This window comes from Pteropus medius, unplaced genomic scaffold (genome assembly GCF_902729225.1).
Source record: "Pteropus medius unplaced genomic scaffold, Ma_sr-lr_union100, whole genome shotgun sequence".
NCBI lineage: Eukaryota > Metazoa > Chordata > Mammalia > Chiroptera > Pteropodidae > Pteropus > Pteropus medius.
This window is the reverse complement of record NW_024352787.1, coordinates 12,743,861-12,753,345: the sequence shown is the minus strand read 5'-3', so window position 1 is coordinate 12,753,345 and position 9,485 is coordinate 12,743,861. Positions and strand designations below refer to the sequence as shown.

The 9,485-nt window shown below is 37.8% G+C and overlaps 1 pseudogene; it reads left to right on the top strand.

Moving 5' to 3' along the window:
* Positions 1–271: 271 nt before the first annotated feature.
* LOC120591844 (uncharacterized) lies at positions 272–390 on the top strand (annotated as a pseudogene).
* The last annotated feature ends 9,095 nt before the right edge of the window (positions 391–9,485 follow it).

The window sequence follows — 9,485 nt, the reverse complement described above, 5'->3', positions numbered from 1 at the left end:
CAGAGGGGCACAGCTGGGGGTAAACTTGGCCTGCAGGTGAACCCCTCTCAGGACTGTGCCACTGGACACCTACTAAACAAAGCCATGCCAATAAGACAGGGAGACTTAAGAGCTTTGCTTAGTACATAGAAACAAACACAGAAAGGCAGCCAAAATGGAAAGACAAAGAAGCAGAAGCCATTTGAGAGAACAGAACAGAGATCCAAAAATAATGGAGACAAGGAATCTAACAGATGCAGAGTTCAAAACAATGGTTATAAAGATGCTCAGTGACTACAGCCGTGCCACCCTGAACGTGCCTGATCCCATCTGATCTCGGAAGCTAATCAGGGTTGGGCCTGGTTAGTACTTGAAAGGGGGACTACCTACGAATACCAGGTGCTGTAGGCATTTTTAAAAAAAAAAGATGCTCGATGAACTTAGGGAAGACTAGAAAAACTCAGCGAGAACTTTTAACAGAGATGAAAAGACATAAAAATGGAAACGGAAATTACAAAAGAGAACCAGTCAGAAATGAAGAACACATTATCTGAGATGAAGAGTATATTAGATGGAATAAATAGAGTGGATAAAGAAGAGGATTGAACCACCAATATAGAGGATGGGGAAGCCAGGGACATTCAGTAAAGTTCAGGGCAAGAAAAAAGAAGGCGAGACTATAATAATAATTTAAGCAGCCTATGGGACATTATTAAAGGTAAAAATATCCATGTCATAAGGGTACCTGAAGGAAAACAAGATGTTGAAGAGCTATTTGAAGAAATAATGATGGAAAACTTCCTTCTCCTGGTGAAGAAAATAGACATACAACCCCAGGAAGCTCAGAGAGTCCCCAAAACCAAGAACCCAAAGAGGCCTACACCAAGACACATTGTAATTAAAATGCCAAAGGTTAAATACAAAGAGAGAATCTTAAAAGCAGCAAGAGAAAAGCAGTTACCTACAAGGGAGCAGCCATAAGACTGGCAGTTGATTTCTCAAAAGAAACCATGCAGGGCAGAAGGACTTGGCACAATATATTCGACGTGATGAAAATCCAGGATCTACAATCAAGAATACTTTATCCAGCGAAGCTTCTCAGACAAAAATAAACTAAAGGAATTTATCAACACCAAGCCAGTATTACAGGAAATGTTGGAGAGACTTCTTTAAGAAGAAAAGACATGTGTCAAAAACATGAATAAGGAATGGTAGTAACTACATTCCTATCAACAAGTACCTCAAAAATTAAGTGCTTCAACCAAAAGATAGAGTGACTGAATGGATAAGAAAACAAGACCCCTACATGTGCTGCCTACAAGAGACTCACTTCAAATTAAAAGACGCACACAGACTAACAGGAAGGGCATGGAGAAAGATATTGTCTTGATAGACCTAGAGGGTATTGCGCTGAAAGAAATGGAAAGGATAGAAAAAGTAATATCGCATGATTTCACATACATGTAGAATCCAAAGAACAAATAAACAACAACAACAACAAACGCAGTAATAAACTTATAAATACAGAGAATATTTAGAGGGATACTAGATGGGAGGGGGGTTGGGAAAAAGACAAAGGGATTAAGTGGTACAAATGGATAGTTGCAGAATAGACATGGAGTTGTAGAGTGCAGCATGGGGAAGATGGTTAATAATGTAATAAATATCTAAGGGGAGAGAAGGATACTAGATTTAGTGTGGTCATCACTTTGCGAGTTATGTGGATTTCTGATTACTCTGCTATACAACTGTAACTGGTATATTATTGTATGCCAACTATAATTGAAATAAAACTCATTGAATTGTACAATGTAAAGATGAGCAACTAATTGTCTATTATTTCAATAAAGCCATGAAAAAACCTTAAATTTCAAAAATAGAAAAAACTAATACATGCCGATATAGCTCTGAATAGAGGTTATCTTGTGAGAGGTGGGGTGGGGTGAGGTGGTAGAATTATTGAGGAAGGGCATGAGGGAAGATTCTGGGATACTTATATTGCTTTATGTCTTAATCTAGTGGAGGTTACATTTGTATGCTGACTTTATAAAAATATATCAAGCTATATACTATGATTTATGACTATATGTTAAACTATAATTTTTAAATCCTACCTTTGAAATGGGCTTGCAAAATAAGTCAAGCGCTAACTAAAGTCATCCCCTTGAAAACCTTTGTTTTGATGATTGTAAAACTAATTATTTTTGGTTTTTATATCTGCTATTAAAAGTGACCTTAAGTAACAGTTAAAAAACAAAATACACTCTGCATATGCACATGTATAGAAAGATCTCCAACATGTTATTAAATTTTAAAAATAAAAGTTCAGAAAAATGACCAAAGAAAACACAAGCAAAGAAATCCATAGGAAAGGAAATGCAAACTGTCAATAAATATAAAAACATGCTCAACCTCAGTAGTAATTAAGGATTTCTAATTAAAACAATACAAGATACCATTTCGCACTCAAAAAATTGCCAAAAATTATATATGATAATGGCAAGTGTTTTCAAAAATGTAGACTAGCAATAACTCTTACACATTAGCAGTACTATCATTCAAAAGTAATAAAGAGACTTGACTCTTGAAACTTCTGCCCAAGACAGCTGACAATACAGAGACGACAGGACCTTTTATTTATTTGTTTGTTTGTTTGTTTGTTTGTTTGTTTGTTTTTGATAAAGTTATAACATTGTAGATCACACATAGGCTATGAATTTTAACAAAGTACTTGAAAAAAGGCTTTCATGGCATCTAGGTGGAGAATATGAAGCTATGTGGGTTGACAATTTGAACACTAGAAGCATCCACAGCTGGCTAAATAAAGAGTTCAGATTGATTAATCAGCTAATACCAGCCAAAAGGGGTCTAGACTGGGCCCTTTCAATGTCTTGAATGACAAGATGAATGGACGAATGGACTGCTCATCCTATGAGCAGATTCTTCATTCCATAGTGCACATCCAACTGATCTGCTGGACAAAGGAAAAGATTAAAAAAGACTGGGCAGATAAAATGGATATGTCCACAAACAAAGCAGAATGTCATAGGCATCGATGTGAAGCCAAGTGTTTGAGTACAAAATTTCAGTGGGATGAGTGCAGAATAGGAGGGATGTGGTTTATCAGCAGTTTATGTAAAAAAGAACTGAGAGGATTTTTTGTATATTTAAGATCAATATAGTCAACAATATGGTGTGGTTATCCCCCACACACACACCTACCAAAAAAAGATCTATTGCAGACTAAGCTATATTATAAGTTTTATGCCATTTAATAGTTAAACTATGAGTCAGGTATTAAAATCCCCATTTTACATAATAAGAGACTACAGCTTAGGCAGGCCAAGGTAGCACAGCATATAAATGGTCAAGCCAGGACGCAAACCCAGGTCTCTAAATATAAGGCAGTGGCCCTTGCCTATGACATTCTACCACTTCCAATTAGAGGAGGGCCAGAGAAAGGCCAAGCTAGGAGAAATGTCCTGGTAGCAAGGATCCCTGGGAACAGAACTCCTGCAGCAGATACACTCAGTGCTTGGTACCTGCCTATGTGCTATGATTTCAAGAGTTAAACCAATCACTGTGCCCAGGAGGCTGATGTAAACTAATTAACAATTGGTCATGAAGATAGAAAATAATAATGAAAACTATGAACAATTTGATAATCATATGACAATTAGTAAATAATAGTCAATAAATAATTTGACATCTTATGGAGACACCTACCATTGCCTCATCTAAGTTCTCTGTGCCCACTCTGTCCACCACCTAGATTCTAGCTGAGCTTCACCTATGGCAAAACAAAAAAAAACAAAAAAAAACAAAAAACCAAGCAGACAGAACCCTAGGGTCACTTTTGGCCTAAGCTAGAACTCAGAGAGGCTCAAAGTAGGGAGGCTAGATACACTGAACTTGAACTCTCCAGTTAGCAGAGTTCACTCAGGTGTTTCCAAACCACCAGAGGGAGCAGCACAAGGGAAAATTAACACTAAACAATCCAGCAGGAAGTGACTCTAGTCAGTTGTATGAGACTAAATCTCAGGAATTTTTCTTTATCCATTGCAAAGAAGAAAGCCACTTAATCTTTGAGGGAGCTAGATGTGAGCCTGGAGTTACTAGCCACCATTTTGCCACCTCACAAGGATGATCTGCCTGGTAATAAAGGCTACAGAGAGGAAAACATTGCTGGGAGCTATAGAGAAAATCCTGGGGTGAATGATATTTGTACTTGTTGCTTATTGCTATGTTACGAATTACCTCAAAACACAGCAGCTTAGAGCAACACATGTTTATCATCACACAATAGCTGTGGGTCAGGAACGCAGGGAGGCTTAGCTATGTGTTTCTTACAAGGCTGCAGTCAAAATACTGACCAGGACTACAATCTTCTGAAGGCTCCACTAGGGGAAGAACTGCACTCAAATGGCTGACTGCAAGTTTCAGGGAACCCACGTCCAATCTCATTCACATGGCCAATGGCCTCAGGTTCTTGCTGGCTGTTGCCTGGAAACATCAGTTTCTTGCTACATGGGCCTCTTCACAGGGATACTCACAACATGGCAGCTTGATTCACCCAGATCGAGAGATCTATGAGGGCACGAGAGAGCAATGGCAAGCAAGACTGAAGTCACAGTCCATTTGCAGACTGATCTTGTCACTTTTGCCATATTCTATCTGTTAGAAGCTAGTCTCTAGGCCCAATCTATACTCAAAGGAAGGGTACTACATAGGACATGAACACCAGGAACCATTTTAGAGACTGCCTAACACACCACCATTTGAGCCCCTGGAGCCAGCCATGCCTTAAGCCAGATATTTCCTGGTCTTTTCAGTTATAAGAATTAATACAGTCTCTCTTTGCTGAAATCAGTTTCTGTCATATCTTGTGTAGCCCAAGGAATCCTTTACCAATACTTTAATACACACACTGAGAGCAAACACTGTCATCAATAAAACCAGAGTAGCCGGGGTGAGGACATCAAGCTCTCCCTGGAGTGGACGTGTAAGCCAACCAGAATTCTTAAATGTCCTATATAATTCTTAATGATATTTGTGGATTTGTTCTGCCTGAATTTACTCTAGTATTCTGAGATTCTTCTCAGCTAATTTAGCATGCCTGTGTCAGTGTGAGAACATGCCAAATTCAGAATTTTACTGCCAAAAATGACAGTGAACAGAATTAGATCCTCAAGAGTGCAATTAGTTTGACATGCTATACACTTCAACCATGAATATAGAAGAAAAAGTCTGGAAAAAAAAATTTAAAACTAAAATAAGTTTAGCTTGGTTAATGGCAAACAGTAAAATAAAATTACTACTCAAAATTTCATTTTTTTGTTTGCAATGATGATTAAATGAAAATAATATTGATATATAAATGATGTGAAAATTTGACAATCTCTTGCATAATTTTAGCAAAAAGATAACCTACCATGTTTCTTTGGCTAATAAGCTATCCTGTAGACAATACTGAGACTTAAGAATTTTCCTTTCTATATTCATTCTTAAAATTTATTGTATTTAGCACCCAAACATGGTAATCAATGTCAGTTGTCTCCCAGATTCTCAAATGAGAAAAAAACATATAAATTGATTTGCTCTGGAAAATATATAATCTGTATAATATTGCCTAAATATATTCTTTTTAAAGAAAAATTTCAGTAGTTATGTTTTTAATATAACATTTTCACATGCACAGTGGTATTTATTGCACTTCCCTCTAAATCAAGCTGTTGAACTTGAGTGAGCTTCCGAATCATCTGGGGAGCTTGTTAAAACACTGATGGCTGGGCCCCACCCCCAGAATTTCTGATAAAATTGGTTTGGGGTAAGGGCCTAGAATCTGCATGTCTTACAAGTTCCCAAGTGATGCTGCTACTGGTGGTTGGGGACCACACTATGGGAACCAGTGCTCCAAGGTCTAAATGAACTCATTCCTCTCAACAGCTACTTCAGGCCCTTGCTCATTCCCGTAGCCTCTGAACTCTCACCTCCCTGAGGCATTGCTAGTCATCCAACCAAGACTTTTCTTTTTCATTTCTGAAATTTCTCCTAGCTTCAAAGAAGGGCAATCCATGCATGCTACCAACTTCCTCAAATAATTACAGATTTTCCAGTCACTGAAAGATTTATACAGTTTCGACTTTAAAAAAAAAGGGAGGGTGAGTATCCCCTGACCTCTTGCTTAAAGAGTAACAAAAATAATACTTATAGAGTTTAAAATATTAGCAAATAGTGTAAAATTTTAATTGATCTCCCTGAGAATTGTATTACCTAAATGATATTGCATTAATTTAATTAACAATTTTTTACTAGAGTAAACAATTATCTGGAAAAATAAAATTGAAAAAATTCAAACAAATTAAATTTCATTGCCATTCAGGAACAATGATTTCTTAAATAAAATCTTTTTCCTATTTGTGCAACTAATTTGTGTTTAGACAGAACCTAGACATGTAGTCAGACTTCAAGGGGAAAATATATTCAAAACAGATGAAATGGTTTGTTTTATTAGTTGCACAACAAAGAAATGCCATCCAATTCTATATATGTCAGTCTAAGAAAATTTGAAGTTGTCATCAACTGTAACTGAATGAACAGAAAAAAAATGTTCAAAGAAATTCTATATTTCTTTGTCATTATTCACCAAACGGCTAAAGCAAATTTTAGAACCACACAAAATGGAAGATGGAGAAGCTTGTTTCAATGAGTTTCTAGTGAAAACACTGTAGCATTTATTCTGATCTCCATTTGAAAAGGAATTGATCTGTTGATTTCTTGTTTTGATTTCTTCTCACATTTAGGATTCCTTTCTCTGGTGAATAAATAGATGACTAGAATTCACCCTGGCAGGAACTGCTGTGTTTTCTACTCTGTATATTGTTCTTCATATGAGGTTGAGAATTCTAACAATAATATATAAATTGAGTCTCACTAACAAGCACTCACTAATTTACTCATTCTTTAGACATTTATTAAGCACCTGCTAGGTACCGGAGATATAAATGTGAATAATGTATGGTCCCTGCCCCTCAAAATTCCACAGTCTAGTGAAAGAGACAGTCACAAATGGATGGTTACAGGGGTCCAGGCCGAAGACGCAGACTTGGTAGCCAGAGCACTTGGGTACTGGCCACCATCATGGGAGTGGATACCGTCACTCTGGGGCTTTGTATAGACTGAGAAGATGAGAAAGGATGGAGCCCGGAGGAATGCCAACATTTAGGAAGAGAGGAACAAAGCTCACATGGTAAGGGGAAGGGAGTATATCATAGAAGCCAAAGGAATCTTTTCAAGGAGGGATAATGCTCACTGTGTAAAATGCAATGGGGAGGCCCAGTGAAATAAGGCCTGAAAATAATTGGTGGGATTTCGAGTTTGCTGGCAGACTCAGCAGTGGTGGTGTCAGCAGAGAGGTTGGAGGAAGCTTGATGCCAGATTTGAGGAGCAGATATAAGATGTTATAAAGGAGACATGAAGAATTTTCCCATACTAAAGTGATAATGATGAAAAAGCTTTCCAGGCTTGAGGAAGTGTTCCTCACTGATAGGGAAGGGCAGCAGAAGATTTATCATGAATCAAATGAATCTTAATCTTCAGGCCCCTCACCTGCATGGACCCCTGCCAGGCCCTGGGAATTTATTATTACATGGGCACATGTTTTTGTAAAATTTGCAACCCTAAGATATTTGAGCTGCTATTGGTTAAGAACACTGTCTCCACTGTGACCTTCCCTCCTTCCTATTTCTCCTCCTGCCAGTTATGTTGGAGGAGACACAGGCTTTTGGGGATCCAACTAAGGAAAAATTGGCGATATATTTGGTTTTAGTTTAGTGGGATATATTTATGTGGTTTATGGTTACTCCCATATAGAGCTAAGCTGTTGTTACCTGTCCCAGTGTAAGAATGTCTTCCAGGAGTAATCTTACACTGTGACCTGGGGACCCATTCAGAGGTTATTTTTTTATTCTGTTTTTGTTTTTTTTATCATATGAGCATGCTTTGTAGTATCCAGCTCTGGAAATATGTGGGTAGTTAAGAAGAAATTAAGTTTGAAATATACAGAACCAGAAGCTAGACTATAGGAATTTCTTCCAACTTTTATAACTCATCATGAAAAAATTTATTAGTCAATTTCCCAAATTTTACAAGTTTGTGCTAAGGTTCTAAATGACACTACCGGTAACATATCGTGAAGCTGAGAGTAACTTTTCTAAACTCTTAGAAGTAAAAAAAAAAAAAAAGGGGGGGTGAGGAGTTTTGATCAAACCATACTACTAAAAAGATATTTTTATCTGTCTTAGTCCATTCAGGGTACTATTACAAAAATATCATAGACTTGGTGGCTTAAATGACACACATTTCTTTCTTACATTCTGGAGGCTGGGAAGTCCAAGATCAAAGCATTGGCAGGTTCTATGAAGCAGGGAGAGCCCACATCCTGCTTCACAGACATCTGTCTTCTCATTGAGTCCTCGCATGGCAGAAAGGGAAGAGAGCTCTCTAGGGCACTAATCCCATTCATGAGAGCTCTGCCTTCATGACCTAATCATCACCCCAGAGGCTCCACTTCCTAATATATCACATTTATTTAGGCTTCAGCATTTAAATTAGAGTGAGAGGAACTCAAACATCGAATCCATAGCACCATTCTTCTGTTATGTCTTACAAAATGATATTATAACATCTTTGACATGTGAAGGTATGCTCAGAGTGTGCAATCACAAATATGGGGAAAAAGTGTTGTAGTGGTGCCTTGGGCAGTTAATGTTATTTTGTTAATCTGCTGAATTTTTGTGACATTTCTGGTATTTGTTAGCTTAAAATATTTTTAGTTTGTTATGACTTCTTTCACATTCTAAATAAATATTCACTTTCATACATAGCTAATTTTTATTCCTAATTTTGTGTTCTTTTCCTTAGAGAGTGTGCATATGCACACATTACATAAGCTTCAGGCCTCACAAAATCTCTATTTTGTCATGCCTTCATGGGAGGGGCCTGGAGAGAAGGAAAGTTCTCTAGAAGAAAAGACCTTCTAGAAAGTTCTCTAAGCACTGATCTCCTAGGAGAAGGTTGCATGTTGTTAGGCATGGCACAAGGAAGTGAACTCCCCAGCAGCACTCATCACCACACTTCTAATCCTTCCAGGACCCAAGGCCAAGTGAAGCCATCCAGGGTCAGCAGATGCCTGTAAGAAATAACAGCTGTTTCCTGTACCACAGCAGGTGTTAAATCAAGTAGTGTTTTCGATATTCTCCTTAGAAGTGGAAAGACCGAAGTAAGGGTGAAGGCAGAGAAAACCCATGGGGTTTGACTATATCTAACTGACTTGGAGACAAACGACTCTCTTTCATCCAGGCACTGCTCCCTTGGGCTTATGTATTTATGTACATGCTCATCGTCTCTCTCCCCTACAACGATGTAAGCTCCTTAAAGTCAGCAACTTTGGCCATTAGTGTTAAATCTGTGTGAAAACAAAAAAAATTACAAACTTCAGAAACTTG